The sequence below is a fragment of the Schistocerca serialis genome, chromosome 1, assembly GCF_023864345.2.
Source record: "Schistocerca serialis cubense isolate TAMUIC-IGC-003099 chromosome 1, iqSchSeri2.2, whole genome shotgun sequence".
Taxonomy (NCBI): domain Eukaryota; kingdom Metazoa; phylum Arthropoda; class Insecta; order Orthoptera; family Acrididae; genus Schistocerca; species Schistocerca serialis.
The window spans coordinates 782,634,852-782,650,365 of record NC_064638.1 but is presented as its reverse complement, the minus strand read 5'-3'; positions in this window follow the sequence as shown (position 1 = coordinate 782,650,365).

Here is a 15,514-nt window from a genome sequence, read left to right as displayed (position 1 = left end):
GTTCGAGAATGGAACAGTAGATAAATAACTTGAAGGTGGTTCGATGAATCCTCTGCAAGGCACTAAATTGTGAATTGCAGAGTAATGGATGTAGATGTTGATGAATTGATGCAAAGATTTTGTATTTGGATTTCGTCATGGTTAATTGCTATAACTTTAACATATCTTCTGATGATGATTGAAGTGCAAATTGTGCAAATGCGGATTCTCAGGAACTGTTGGTAATATATACATCCAAGTAAACTATGCTGGAGATTATTAATTTAAACCTCGTCTTGCACGTTATTTCTGGTGCCTTGTATCTTACATTTCATGTCAAGACTGCAAATCAAAAAATATAATTAATTATGTCATTTAGGCAACGGCGTTGCCGCAGTGGATACACCGGTTCCCATCAAATCACCGTAGTTAAGCACTGTCGGGCGTGGTCGGCTCTTGGATGGGTGACCATCCAGGCCGCATGCGCTGTTGCCATATTTCGGGGTGCACTCAGCCTCGTGATGCCAATTGAGGAGCTACTCGACCGAATAGTAGCGGCTCCGGTCAAAGAAAACCATCATAACGACCGGGAGAGCGGTGTGCTGAACACACGCCCCTCCTATCCGCATCCTCAGATGAGGATGATACGGCAGTCGGATGGTCCCGATGGGCCACTTGTGGCCTGAAGACGGAGTGCTTATTTGTGTCATTTGCCACAAATAATTCTTAAATGTTGGATGCGACACCTCACTTGCTTAAGTAATGCATCTGAAGATTAATAAGTTTGTCGTATTGTATTGTCACGTTCTGGATTGGCACTCAAGTGCATATTCGAGAATTAAGAGTACCACATGTTTTCTCTTCTGTACTTGACTTTTAGTAATTATTATTTCCACTACTGATCTATACCTGAAGGTCTTACTTGTTACATTTATTGCATTTGCATTTATTATCACTTACTAGCTCCCGTTGTAATAAAGTTTGTTTGTCTAAAAGTATCTGTTACTCGACCCGTTAACTTTCCACTTCTCCAACCCATTCCTTGCCGTTCCAAAATTCTTCTACTGCTCATGGTTCAGACATGCGGCTCAATCAACTCGACGCGGCAGGTATATACAAATATGAGGCACAACAAGCGCGAACTGTCTTACATTGTGGACTGGAATGTAACGTTTGGACTAATATGGGTCACATACGAACCAGCAAATAATTTCCTTTTTGGTACTTTAATAAACCTTTGAATTTCACGTTCCGCCCCGTGTTCTGACGAATGAGCCAAGCTTCTCTATCGCTTGGAATGTTTCACGGTACATGGTTGGCCGGAGGCCTGATTGTGTAAGTGTTTTTCCGTCGCCGTTATTTATCAACAGTGACTGCTTGTTCTGTAAACAGTAGATGCAATAACGGTGGTCAGGATCTTGTAGCTTCAGACTCCTTCTCTGATGCTGCAATGTATGTGTAAGCCGGAAAGTTATTCCCGATACCAAATACAGCTGAATAATGTTTTAATATAATCCATTATGGAGTCGAGGTAGCAGTTGTCGTTATACTGGTTATCACTGTTAGCATTCAACCGCGATTCTTATACATATATTTTAACAACGCGTTTCAAGAGACAATGCTCCCATCATCAGGTTGTAAAATCTATGTCATGAAATTAAGCGGACTAAAAAGACAAAATACCATCACAAATAGTTGGGAAGTCGGCACAGTGCGACAGCATATTTGGTAGCTATGGGACGGCCATCGACTTGTGTCAACAACTTCAATGTAAGACGAGGACCCACAGTCCAATATACTTTTAATTCTGTTTTACTCCATGGACTTCCCAAGGTATTTTGTCTTTTTAGTCCGTTTAATTTCATGACATAGATTTTACAACCTAATGATGGGAGCATTGTCTCTTGAAACGCGTTGTTAAAATATATGTATAAGAATCGCGGTTGAATGCTAACAGTGATAACCTGAATAACGTTTACTTCTTCTTGTCACTCCTATAAAACTCATACATTACACATTACAATTGATGACAGAATAAAAGCTCACAACAGTTATGGTTACAACTATGTCTTTATCGGTCGAGATATGTCAGATAATTCTAAGTTTAATGTTCTCGTCACCATGCTATAGTCAGGCCTGCGACGTTCCGTGGGACGTAGTTAACCTCCTACCCGGGATCGTCGGTTCCACGGAGTAACCGTCCAGACAGTAAGCGTCGCAGAGTGCAGACAAGCTGCTGGCCGTTGCCGCGACTGCCATATAGGCCGCGTCAATTTCATCTCACGGTATACTCACAAAGGCCATAAATTTCCGCGCAAAATAGGCGGATCGAAACTGACTACTTCAATAACAGGATAAACGCATGAAACAGTCGCGACCACCATTAACCGGCTAGAGAGAAAAGGTGTCAACACTTCGGTTTCCCCAAATCATTACGTTACACCTCATATGCTCCCACAGACATGAATGATGTGATATGATAACTATTTTAAAATAGTTAAAAAGGCCTTTATCAATACATTCTCCCATTTCCATTCTTCGCCCCTCCCACTCATGAACCATGCATCTTGCCGTTGGTTCTTTTTTACTTAAGAGGTGGAGCCCCCCACGCCCACACTGGCATGATGGCCAACACGTCTATTGCCATCTCTGCATAAGGGTTAGTTTTCGCTAAGGTGAGATCTCACAGGATGTGGGTACTGCGAAGTTTGCGTATGACTGGTTAAGGTTAACCATTAAATGGCGCTCATCTGGAAATAGATTGGATCGAAAGTTGAACAAAGGCTAGCGGTAGAAAGGGCAGAGGAAAAAAGTGGCAAGGCAAGCGCCAAAGGAAGAAAAACAACTGAGATAGTTAGGTCGGATGGTAAGAGCAGTAGCGGAATCTTGCTGAATGCGACAGGTCATGTAAAGATGGGTTAAGTTAGAAGAGAGTATCGTGCAAGCGGCTACCATGTCAAGCCATGTTTTTGTTGTTGTGGTCTTCAGTCCTGAGGCTGGTATGATGCAGCTCTCCATGCTACTCTATCCTGTGCAAGCTTCTTCATCTCCCAGTACCTACTTTAGTGTGTATTCATCTCTTGGTCTCCCTCTATGATTTTTACCCTCCACGCCGCCCTCCAATAGTAAACTGGTGATCCCTTGATGCCTCAGAACATGTCCTACCAACCGATCCCTTCTTCTAGTCAAGTTGTGCCACAAACTTCTCTTCTCCCCAATCCTATTCGATGCTTCCTCATTAGTTATGTCATCTACCCATCTAATCTTCAGCATTCTTCTGTAGCACCACATTTCGAAAGCTTCTATTCTTTTCTTGTCCAAACTATTTATCGTCCATGTTTCCCTTCCATACATGGCTACACTGCATACAAATACTTTCAGAAACGACTTCCTGACACTTAAATCTATACTCGACGTTAACAAATTTCTCTTCTTCAGAAACGCTTTCCTTGCCATTGCCAGTCTACATTTTATATCCTCTCTACTTCGACATCAGTTATTTTGCTCCCCAAATAGCAAAACTCCTTGAGTACTTTAAGTGTCTCATTTCCTAATCTAATTCCCTCAGCATCATCCGACTTCATTCGACTACATTCCATTATCCTCGTTTTGCTTTTGTTGATGTTCATTTTATATTCTCCTTTCAAGACACTATCCATTCCGTACAACTACTCTTCCAAGTCCTTTGCTGTCTCTGACAGAATTACAATGTCATCGGCGAATCTCAAAGTTTTTATTTCTCGTCGAAGCCAAGCACTCAGAGATGTGTGGTCGCGTAGCGGCCCACACCCCCTCGTTGGCTACGCTGACAAGCTCAGTGAGGGCTGCGTTTGAGTCTCCCCTGTATAGCGGACGACGTAGCCGGTACCCTTGAGCCTCCTGATCGCTGTGGTAGCCCACTCGTCGGAGCAGAGCTGCTCAGACCCGATGGACTTCGGTGTTCTTGCGGCGGCATCCGTGTTCTGCTTCGGTGTGTCCGTCACGCTGTGTTTTTCCGCGGTCTGCTCTATAAGGGGAGCGGCGGCAGGTGTCGTCCCTTCACCTGTGACGTCCGCACAGATGTCGTGAGCCAGCTGCGAGCGCAATTGCCGCAGTTGGCCGCATGCCTCTTCCGTCTTTACAGACAAGGTGGCCTTATAAGCTGCCCTATCTGCGTCCATATTATATATATTAGTGATGGGGAGCTCGTGAATGAGTCGTTCAAATGAACGCTTCACTCCAGTGAAGTGTGAACTAACCACTCAATTTCAATGAACTGGTACTTCAAACTCTTCACAGATAACACACTCCACACTTTTTCTAGTTCACTCACTCTCTTCCCCTCTCCCTCGCCCATTACATCGGCGCTACGTCACTCATTCTCCCTTCATTTCAGTCCCCCATCTACTGCCTGTCGACGAATCGCGCGGCGTTTGTGGGAAACGATAGGTTTGCGAGGGGTTGGGGAGGTGAGGGGCGAGAGGAAGGCAGCGTCAGCTGCTTCCTGCAGTGCTGACATCATTACCCGTGACTATTTGTGCAGTTCAGTTACACTTCGGGTCTACCGGTAGCCTACCGTTGGCAGCGCTTGCGGACAAATGAATATTACAGATACAAACGAAGAGGCTGGCTGTGTCAGCGCGCACAGCCAACATGAAAATAAAAGGTTTACTAATAACACTGAAAGAGGAATTTTACCTGAAATCGTACCAATGACTACAGGTGACAGTTTACGTTTTGAATCTGGAAAGGATATTATTCTCAACAAAAATAAAATCTACAGGAAAACTATAGACTTTGTGACAGTGGTAAACATACTCGTTCTATTTTGAATTAAATTTTAAAAGGATCATAAAATTGGACTACATTTCGTTGGTAGCCCTAGTTTCCAGTCCATGAATACAACAAATAATGTTTCACTTGGCAGATAAAGACTTTTTTGGGCGCTTCATGAGAAAATGTCGAGCAGGATTAAATGTAATACCTTTTGTTGTGGCGTAGCAAGACAGCCACGCCTCGGAAGTAGCCGAAAGGCACGCGTTTAGCAGGCAAGAGATAGGTCTGTAACAGGATACGTAATGAATGCTATAAAGAAAAGTGCGTAGCTTCTGTAATACTTAACTTTAATCCATCCTTGGTACATCGCTATTGACGATATAAGTGAGACTCCATAGATACATGCGATGTTACTAATGGCGCCTTGCTAGGTCGTAGCCATTGACTTAGCTGAAGGCTATTCTAACTATTTGCTCGGCTAATGACCTATGCTTCGTCCGTGTAGTCGCTAGCAAAGTCGTCCGTACAACTGGGGCGAGTGCTAGTACGTCTCTCTAGACCTGCCTTGTGGTGGCGCTCGGTCTGCGATCCATGACAGTGGCGACACGCGGGTCCGACATGTACTAATGGACCGCGGCCGATTTAAAGCTACCACCTAGCAAGTGTGGTGTCTGGCGGTGACACCACACCTTTTTTATATGTGACAGGCTTCTCTGTTTATCTTTCCTTTGTCCCCTTCGACCATGCTCTATTTAAGTTAGCTCAGACGCTGTAAGAGCGTAAAACGTTGCGTGCACGATACTGCATAGTTCGGCCATCTGTTGGAAAAATTATGAAGTATTACGAAGCTTTATTGTACGAGCGAGGCGAAGCGAGCGTAGCCGCGGCTGAGCGGCGAACTGGGCAACTTCGCCAGGCTTCCGTACTTCATGAATGAACTACTTCGTTTGAACGCTTCACGGCAAAGAGTGAAATGAATGAAGTAGTTCACGGGAATCAACGAGTTCGATCCATTTCTACTTCTCACTTAGCACCTTGTCTCCAACGAAGCCGTCGCTGGCAAAGGCCGGGCAGCCACGCCAGTCAGCCACGTGTGGCCCGCCACAGCGAGCACAAGTGGGCGCCTCATCTTGTCTGTCAAAGGCGCGGGTGTCGTGCGCACCGGCGCACTTCACTCATCGCGGCGAGTTGCTGCGGTATTCAGTCACGTGTCCTTCAGCTTGGCACCTCAAGCACTGAGGCTTATGGTCCATGCCTAGGGGGAGAGCTTCGACGGTCACAGGAAAGTCTAAGAGCTTCCTTATCCCGAGGATGTCGCTGCCATCCGTCGCAGTTTCCACTACCACGATGTACAGCGGCGGTCTCTTCTTATTCGTCCGATTGTGCAGCTTTATAGTTGTACCCCGGAATCTGACAAGTGACGGCCCCTCCTGGACCGTCTTCTCATCACAGATCCAATGTAGCCTCCTGATCAAAGCCATGGATAACTTCTCGCGCTGATTCGGCGCGGTCGTCTACTCCGCAGTAGGTGGATCAACTATGTGGGCGGCCACTGCGGCCACGCTCGCTGCCTGGAGACAAGGGACTCCACGCCTACTTCATCCCTGCAGCAGTTGGTTAAGATATCGTAGCTCTCTGCCCACGATCCTCTACTGCACTGAATTTACAGAGATGGGACAGGTGTCAGACGTTCGTCTTGATTCCGTTCCTCATTCCTAGTGGGTTGCGGTGTCGAAAGCTTCTTCAGCTTCTTCACGACAGTTTTGCTGTGTCGTAATAACGACGCGCGATAATTCGCTTTGCGCCGCGCCACAGACCATGCACAGCTTCGCAGCTCCTCTTCTGGCCAAGTACAGGTAGTGAGCTGTACCAGTGACGCTCACGCCTTCGCTAATTGAGCGCAACTCTCGCTTGCCGATGATGGGGAGGCTTGAGTGCCTCAGCCATACAGATAGCCGTACCGTAGGTGCAACCACAACGCAGTGTAACTGTTGAGAGGCCAGACAAATGTGTGGTTCCTGAGAGGGACAGCAGCCGTGTCAATAGCTGCAGGGGCAACAGTCTGGATGAATGACTGATCTGGCCTTGTAACATCAACCAAAACTGCCGTGCTGTGCTAGTTCTGCGAACAGCTGAAAGCAAGGGGAAACTACACCCGTAATTTTTCCCGAGGGCGTGCAGCTCTATTTTATGGTTAAATAATGGCATCATCTTGGGTAAAATTTTCCGCAGGTAAAATAGTCCCCCATTCTCATCTCCGTGTGGGGACTACTTACGACGTTATCAGGAGAAACAAAAGTGGCATTCTACGGATCGGAGCGTGGAATGTCAGATCCCTTTATCAGGCAGGTAAGTTAGAAAACTTAAAAACTGGAATCGATAGGTTGAAGTTAACTATAGTGGGAGCTAGCGAAGTTCGGAGGCTGGAGGAACAGGACTTCTGCTCAGGTGAATACAGGGTTATAAATACAAAATCAAATAGGGATAATGCAAGGGTAGGTTTAATAATGAACAAAAAAAATAGGAGCCCGGATAATCTACGATGAGCAGCATAATGAACGCATTATTGTAGCCAAGGTAGACACGAAGCCCATTACAGTAGGACAAGTTTATAAGACAGATAGCTTCGCAGATGAAGAAGAGGTTGAAGAAATGTATTATGAGATAAAAGAAATTATGCAGATTGTTAAGGGACCAGAAAATTTAATAGTCATTGGGGACTGGAATTCGATAGTACGAAAAGGAAGAGAAAGAAAAGTAGTAGGTGAATATGGACTGGGGGGAAAGGAATGAAAGAGGTAGCCGCCTAGTAGAATTTTCCACAAAGCATAGTTTAATCATTGCTAACACCTGGTTTAAGAATCATGAAAGCAGGTATATGCGTGGAAGAGACCTGGAGTCATCGGAACGTTTCAGATTGATTACACACCGTGTATCAAAAAGATCTGGGACGTATATATTTCTGAAACTCATAAACGTATACAATGAATTTTGTTTTTTGATGGACGGGAAATTCTTACTTTTTTTAAAATACCATTTCTTAGGTGTTCAATACGGCCCCCTTGAGATGCACGGCATATGCCAATGCGGTATTCAAATTGTTTCCACACCGCTGCGACCATGTCTTCAGTTACAGCTTCCACAGCTGTTGTTAAGCGATATCTCAGTTCTTTCATTATTGTTGGTAACGGAGTCACAAAAAACAGTCTTTTATAAACTCCCACGACAAATAATCACATACAGTCAGGTCCGGTGACATTGGAGACCAGTAATGTAAGACTGGATCATTTGGTCCAGTGCGACCGATCTTTCGTTCAGTAATCCTTTGATTTAAAAATTCCCGCACATACATATGACGGTGTGGCAGTGCCCCATGTAAAATACGAGAGTTTACTCTTTCCCACAGTATGTTGTTCACGGACAAAATAATAGTTATGATTTTTTTTAAATCGTATGATTCTTTTTCATACAACCCTATATAATGGTAAGACACAGATCTCGGAAGCAGCTTTTAAATTGTAAGCTATTTCCAGGGCAGGTGTGGACTCTGACCACAATTTATTGGTTATCAACTGCAGAATAAACTGAAGAAACTGCAAAAAGATAGGAATTTAAGGAGATCGGGCCTCGATAAACTGAAAGGACCGCAGGCTTTAGAGTTCCAGAGGAAGCATTAGGGAACGATTAACAAGAACAGGGGGACGGAATACAGTAGAAGATGAATGGATAGCTTTGAGAAATAAAACAGTGAAGGCAGCAGAGGATCAACCTGGTAAAATTGACGAGATTTAGTAGAAATACTTGGGTAACGTAAGAGATATTGAATTTAATTGATGAAAGGAGAAAATATAAAAATGCAGTGAATGAAGCAGGCGAAAGGGAATACAAACGTCTGAAAATGAGATTGACTGGAAGTGCAAAAATGGCTAAACAGGAATGGCTAGAGGACAAATATAAGGTTTTTGAAGCATGCATTACTAGGTGAAAGATCGATGCCGCCTTCAGAAAAATTAAAGAGACCTTTGGAGAAAAGAGAACCACCTGTACTACAGAGACCTTTGAAAAAAAGAGAAGCACCTGTATGAATATCAAGAGCTCAGATGGAAAACCAGTCTTAAGCAAATAAAGAAAGCAGGAAGGTGGAAGGAGTATGGAGAGGGAAGAGGAGATGCACTTCAGGGCAATATTATGGAAATGGAAGAGCACGTAGATGAAGATGAGGTGTGATATACGATACTGCTTGAAGAATTTGACAGAGCACTGAAAGACCTGAAACTTCCTGGCAGATTAAAACTGTGTGCCCGACCGAGACACGAACTCGGGACCTTTGCCTTTCGCGGGCAAGTGCTCTACCAACTGAGCTACCGAAGCACGACTCACGGCCGGTACTCACAGCTTTAGTTCTGCCAGTACCTCGTCTCCTACCTTCCAAACTTTACAGAAGCTCTCCTGCGAACCTTGCAGAACTAGCACTCCTGAAAGAAAGGATATTGCGGAGACATGGCTTAGCCACAGCCTGGGGGATGTTTCCAGAATGAGATTTTCACTCTGCAGCGGAGTGTGCGCTGATATGAAACTTCCTGGCAGATTAAAACTGTGTGCCCGACCGAGACACGAACTCGGGACCTTTGCCTTTCGCGGGCAAGTGCTCTACCAACTGAGCTACCGAAGCACGACTCGGTCGGGCACACAGTTTTAATCTGCCAGGAAGTTTCATATCAGCGCACACTCCGCTGCAGAGTGAAAATCTCATTCTGGAAACATCCCCCAGGCTGTGGCTAAGCCATGTCTCCGCAATATCCTTTCTTTCAGGAGTGCTAGTTCTGCAAGGTTCGCAGGAGAGCTTCTGTAAAGTTTGGAAGGTAGGAGACGAGGTACTGGCAGAACTAAAGCTGTGAGTACCGGCCGTGAGTCGTGCTTCGGTAGCTCAGTTGGTAGAGCACTTGCCCGCGAAAGGCAAAGGTCCCGAGTTCGTGTCTCGGTCGGGCACACAGTTTTAATCTGCCAGGAAGTTTCATATCAGCGCACACTCCGCTGCAGAGTGAAAATCTCATACTGAAAGACCTAGTCGAAACACGGTCCCAGAGTAGACATCATTCCTTTATAACTACTAGCAGCCTTTGGAGAGGCAACCACGACAAAACTCTTCCGTCCCGTAAGCAAGACATATGAGTCAGACGACCTACCATCTGACTTCGAGAAGAATATAATAATTGTCCCTGGTATCATTAGTGCATACCATCAAGAATACTATTTACCAGGCCAAAGAATGTGAGTTTTATAAATACAAAACTGCATCTTTTTCTGCTTGTACGGTGCATGTAGTTCATTTTAGCCCTACCGTCACATGAGAGGAGTCTCGCGCGTAGATGAAATCACAACGTTTCATTGCTTTGGTGATAATTATTACTTACTATTTCTCGCCTCGTGAATACACAACATACCTCAGACAGTTGTATCCTCATACATTCATTCTTTTATATATTTATATTAGATGTCTCGAAGAGACTGTAGAATATAGAGAGAGAGGGTTGGGGGGTTGGGTTGTTTGGGGGAAGAGACCAAACAGCATCCCGGCATTTGCCTGGAGCGATTTAGGGAAATCACGGAAAACCTAAATCAGGATGGCCGGACGCGGGATTGAACTGTCGTCCTCCTGAATCCGAATGCGAGTCCAGTGTGCTAACCACTGCGCCATCTCGCTCTGTCGAGAGAGAGAGAGAGAGAGAGAGAGAGAGAGAGAGAGAGAGAGAGAGAGAGAGAGGGGGGGGGGGAGGGGGAGGGAGAATGGTATTCTACTTCTTTCAGAACCGTGCAATACACCTTTAACTACGGAACGATAATTCCTTAATAATAATAAAGTTTCGCCCCTATATTGTCCTACGATTCTCTCTCCCATTTCTGGTTTGGGTCACCCTTTCAGTAGTACATGCAAACACATAATCAGTTCATAAATATGTATAGGTTCAGCGCGTCGACTCACATGAATCATCTCTCTGGCTTGCTATCTCCTCTAACACTCTTGAGGTACCTACACTTTACGTCCTACAACCTTTACTTAAATGTCGAGCTTCCACAACCATTGCTACTCAAATATACCTTCCGTCCGTGGCTACGAATCAGTATCTTCCTTCCTTATCCATTTCCTATGTCCTTTTACACCTAATGTCCTTACTAACCCCAGCGTCTAGGCTGAATGTTTTCACGTCGATAATTCACACTACCGGCCATTACAATTGATACACCACGAAGATGTGCTACAGACGCGAAATTTAACAGACAGGAAGAAGATGCTGCGATATGCAAATGATTAGCTTTTCAGAGCATTCACACATGGTTGGCGCCGGTGGCGACACCTACAACGTGCTGACATGAGGAAAGTTTCCAACCGATTTCTCATACACAAACAGCAGTTGACCAGCGTTGCCTGGTGAAACGTTGTTGTGATGCCTCGTGTAAGGAGGAGAAATGCGCACCATCACGTTTCCAACTTTGATGAAGGTCGGATTATAGCCTATCGTGTATGCGGTTTATCATATCGCGACATTGCTGCTCGCGTTGGTCGAGATCCAATGAGTGTTAGCAGAATATTGAATCGGTCGGTTCAGGAGGGTAATACGGAACGCCGTGCTGGATGCCAACGGCCTCGTATCACTAGCAGTCGAGATGACAGGCATCTTATCCTCATGGCTGTAACGGATCGTGCAGCCACGTCTCGATCCCTGAGTCAACAGATGGGGACGTTTGCAAGACAACAACCATCTGCACGCACAGTTCGACGACGTTTGCAGCAGCATGGACTATCAGCTCGGAGACTATGGCTGCGTTTACCCTTGACGCTGCATCACAGGCAAGAGCGCCTGCGATGGTGTACTCAACGACGAACACGAACCTGGGTGCACGAATGGCAAAACGTCATTTTTTTCGCATGAATCCAGGTTCTGTTTACAGCATCCTGATGGTCGCATCGTTGTTTGGCGACATCGCGGTCAACGCACATTGGAAGCGTGTGTTCGTCATGTCACCTACTACGTGCTGACATGAGGAAAGTTTTCAACCGATTTCTCATACCATCACCCGGCGTGATGGTACAGGGTGCCATTGGTTACACGTCTCGGTTATGTCTTGTTCGCATTGACGGCTCTTTTAACAGCAGACGTTACAATTCAGATGTTTTACGACCCGTAGCTATACCCTACATTCGATCCCTGTGAAACACTGCATTTCAGCAGGATAATGTACGACCGCATGTTGCAGGTCCTGTACGGGCCTTTCTGGAAACAGAAAATGTTCGACTGCTGCCTTGACCAGCACATTCTCCAGATTCCTCACCAACTGAAAACGTCTGGTCAATGGTGTCCGAGCAACTGGCTCGTCACAGTACGTCAGTCACTACTCTTGATGAACTGTGGTATCGTGTTGAAGCTGCACGGGCAGCTTAACCTGTACACGCCATCCAAGCTCTGTTTGACGCAATGCCCAGGCGTATCAAGGCCGTTATTACGGCCAGAGGTGGTTGTTCTGGGTACTAATTGCTCAGGATCTATGCATTCAAATTGCGTGAAAATGTAATCACATGTCATTTCTAGTATAATATATTTGTCCAATGAATACCCGTTTATCATCTGCATTTCTTCTTGGTGTAGCAATTTTAATGGCCAGTAGTGTATATTAATTGGCTGTAATATATGTGTGGATCCTCTTCTTTCCCACGTTGAGTGTGATGTCGGCAGCATCCCATACTCACCTTGCTGTATAAATATGTGAGCCGTGCGTGGCTCGCGTTCCCGCCATCATCTATTTTACACACTGTTTTTAACGTACTTTCACCTCACTACGTTAATTTAAATTACTATGTCACTGAATTGCTGCTTTGCCTGACCGTGAGCGGCGTTGGCAGCGCGTATCGATATATCCACTCTCGTAGTATCTTTGCTCGACTGCTATTACTTCCCGGTCGTTGTCTGTCGTAAGCGAGTTCTGATAGAGAGTTCGGGTCGCGACTTCGGCTGCCAGTCACTTGGAACGTGTCTGGATCGCAGTCCAGACCTGCCAGTCTGGAGTTGCAATGCGGCACTAGTGCAGTCAGGTTGGAGCAGCTGCGAGGCCTGCCTCTACGGGGCTCGCCCGACCATTGCCGCCACGCATCACTTGAGCCGGGCTGCGGTCTTGGTGGATCGTCGGTCGATCGTTCTACTGGTCAACGCGTTTTGGCTCGCCGATGGTTCATGAGTCGGCTGTGTGTGTGTGCATAGTCTCCTGATTTTTCTTCGTGCTTGCTTAGTTACTGTCGTGTATCGTTCACGTCTCTGTACAAGTGCTTGTCAGGTTGTGTGTGAAGCTGGCGTGATTTCCTTGGACAAGTTATTTTAAATGTTGTCGGCGTACTGACTCTGAGAGGTCGATCGTCTCATCGGGTGACGTGTAACTGGTTCTCTGAGCGCTTCTGGGCCCCTTCAATTACCATCTTGCGGAACTTGGCCCGGTCCTTTCCTGGTGCAGGGATGTCGTTTACCCAGTGAGCGTGTTTCCTCTGCATGGTTGGGTCCGCGCCAGTATTTGCGCCGTCGTGTGTCTAGAAGTGAGTGGGAGACGCACCAGCAGTGCACTCGCGTCGGAGCAGCAGTCGCGGACGGACCAGCCTGCAGTCGGACGGTTGTTGCGGACGAGGGAAATTATCTTTGGCAGCCCCTGCGCAGTGTCGGAGTGTGTGTGGAGCTGTCCGATCGCTACGAGCTTCGTGGTTCTCCGACCCAGGACGTCAAAGTTGAGTAGTGCTTTCAACTACCCAAGCCACGTCCATTCATGTTGTGGTGGTTCGTTTCGGTGGTTGGCCGTTAGGAGGATTTCCTGTGAGCAACGTCGAGTGTTTCTACTGCTGAAATTAAGCCACCAGGCGGTGCAATTAACTGATTTGGTCGAGTACAATTTGAGTGCACCAGTGGAATTTTCTGTCTTGTGGCTGTTAGTGTTCTGGTTACCTGCCCTGGGCGCTGACATAAATTCAGGCAGTGTTCTTTTGAGTGAAGTTAACTACATTGCCGTGGTTCAAATTCAAATGTACCAGCGGAATTTTCTGCCTAGTGGCCATTAGTGTTCCGGTTACCTGGCATGGCCACTAACGTAATTTCAGGCAGCGTCCTTTCCTCACCTGTTGTCGCTGTCCAACATGGTGTGTAATTTTGACAACGAATACTTACTCCATTGTGGGTCATCAAGTTTGTAACCTTTCCGGTTTGAGTTCTCATGTACTGATTAACGGGAAGCAAGTCGTGTCGGTCGGTCCGTGGCTGTTCCCTGGTTGGGTTCCGACGGATCAAGTATAGTTGGGCTCACCACCTGTCTTGCTTATATGAACAAGGGCAGACCGAACTCCATGGAGGCTTCTGTGTGCCACCGGTGTTTAATTGTCTGTTTTCAGCTGCTTAAATTTTTGGGCTTTTGGTTAACTTTTCATATCTTAAAAAAATTGCAAAATTAATTCCTTAATTTATCTTTCAAGCTTAAACATTGCGGACTTCTGCCTTTAAAAGTCTATGGTAATATACACTACTGGCCATTAAAATTGCTACACCACGAAGATGTGCTACAGACGCGAAATTTTACAGACAGGAAGAAGATGCTGCGAGATACAAATGATTAGCTTTTCAGAGCATTCACACAAGGTTGGCACCGGTGGCGACACCTACAACGTGCTGACATGAGGAAAGTTTCCAACCGATTTCTCATACACAAACAGCAGTTGACCGGCGTTGCCTGGTGAAACGTTGTTGTGATGCCTCGTGTAAGGAGGAGAAATGCGTACCATCACGTTTCCGACTTTGATAAATGTCGGATTGTAACCTATCGCGATTGCAGTTTATCGTATCGCGACATTGCTGCTCGCGTTGGTCGAGATCCAATGAGTGTTAGCAGAATATCGAATCGGTGGGTTCAGGAGGGTAATACGGAACGCCGTGCTGAATCCCAACGGCCTCGTATCACTAGCAGTCGAGATGACAGGCAACTTATCCTCATGGCTGTAACGGATCGTGCAGCCCCGTCTCGATCCCTGAATCAAGAGATGGGGACGTTTGCAAGACAACAACCATCTGCACGAACAGTTCGACGACGTGTGCAGCAGCATGGACTATCAGCTCGGAGACCATGGCTGCGATTACCCTTGACGCTGCATCACAGACAGGAGCGCCTGCGATGGTGTACTCAACGACGAACCTGGATGCACGGATGGCAAAACGTCATTTTTACGGATGAATCCAAGTTCTGTTTACAGCATCATGATGGTCGCATCCTTGTTTGGCGATATTGCGGTGAACGCACATTGGAAGCGTGTATTCGTCATCGCCATACTGGTGTATCACCCGGCTTGGTGGCATGGGGTGCCACTGGTTACACGTCTCGGCCACCTCTTGTTCGCATTGACGGCACTTTGAAAAGTGAACGTTACATTTCAGATGTGTTACGACTCGTGGCTCTACCCTTCATTCGATCCCTCTGAAACCCTACATTTCAGCAGGATAATGCACGACCGCATGTTGCAGGTCCTGTTCGACTGTTTTCCTGGCCAACACATTCTCCAGATCTCCCACCAATTGAAAACGTCTGGTCAATGGCGGCCGAGCAACTGGCTCGTCACAATGCGCCAATCACTACTCTTGATGAACGGTGGTATCGTGTTGAAGCTGCATGGGCAGCTGTACCTGTACACGCCATCCAAGCTCTGTTTGACTCAATGCCCAGGCGTATCAAGGCCGTTATTTCGGCAAGAGGTGGTTGTTCT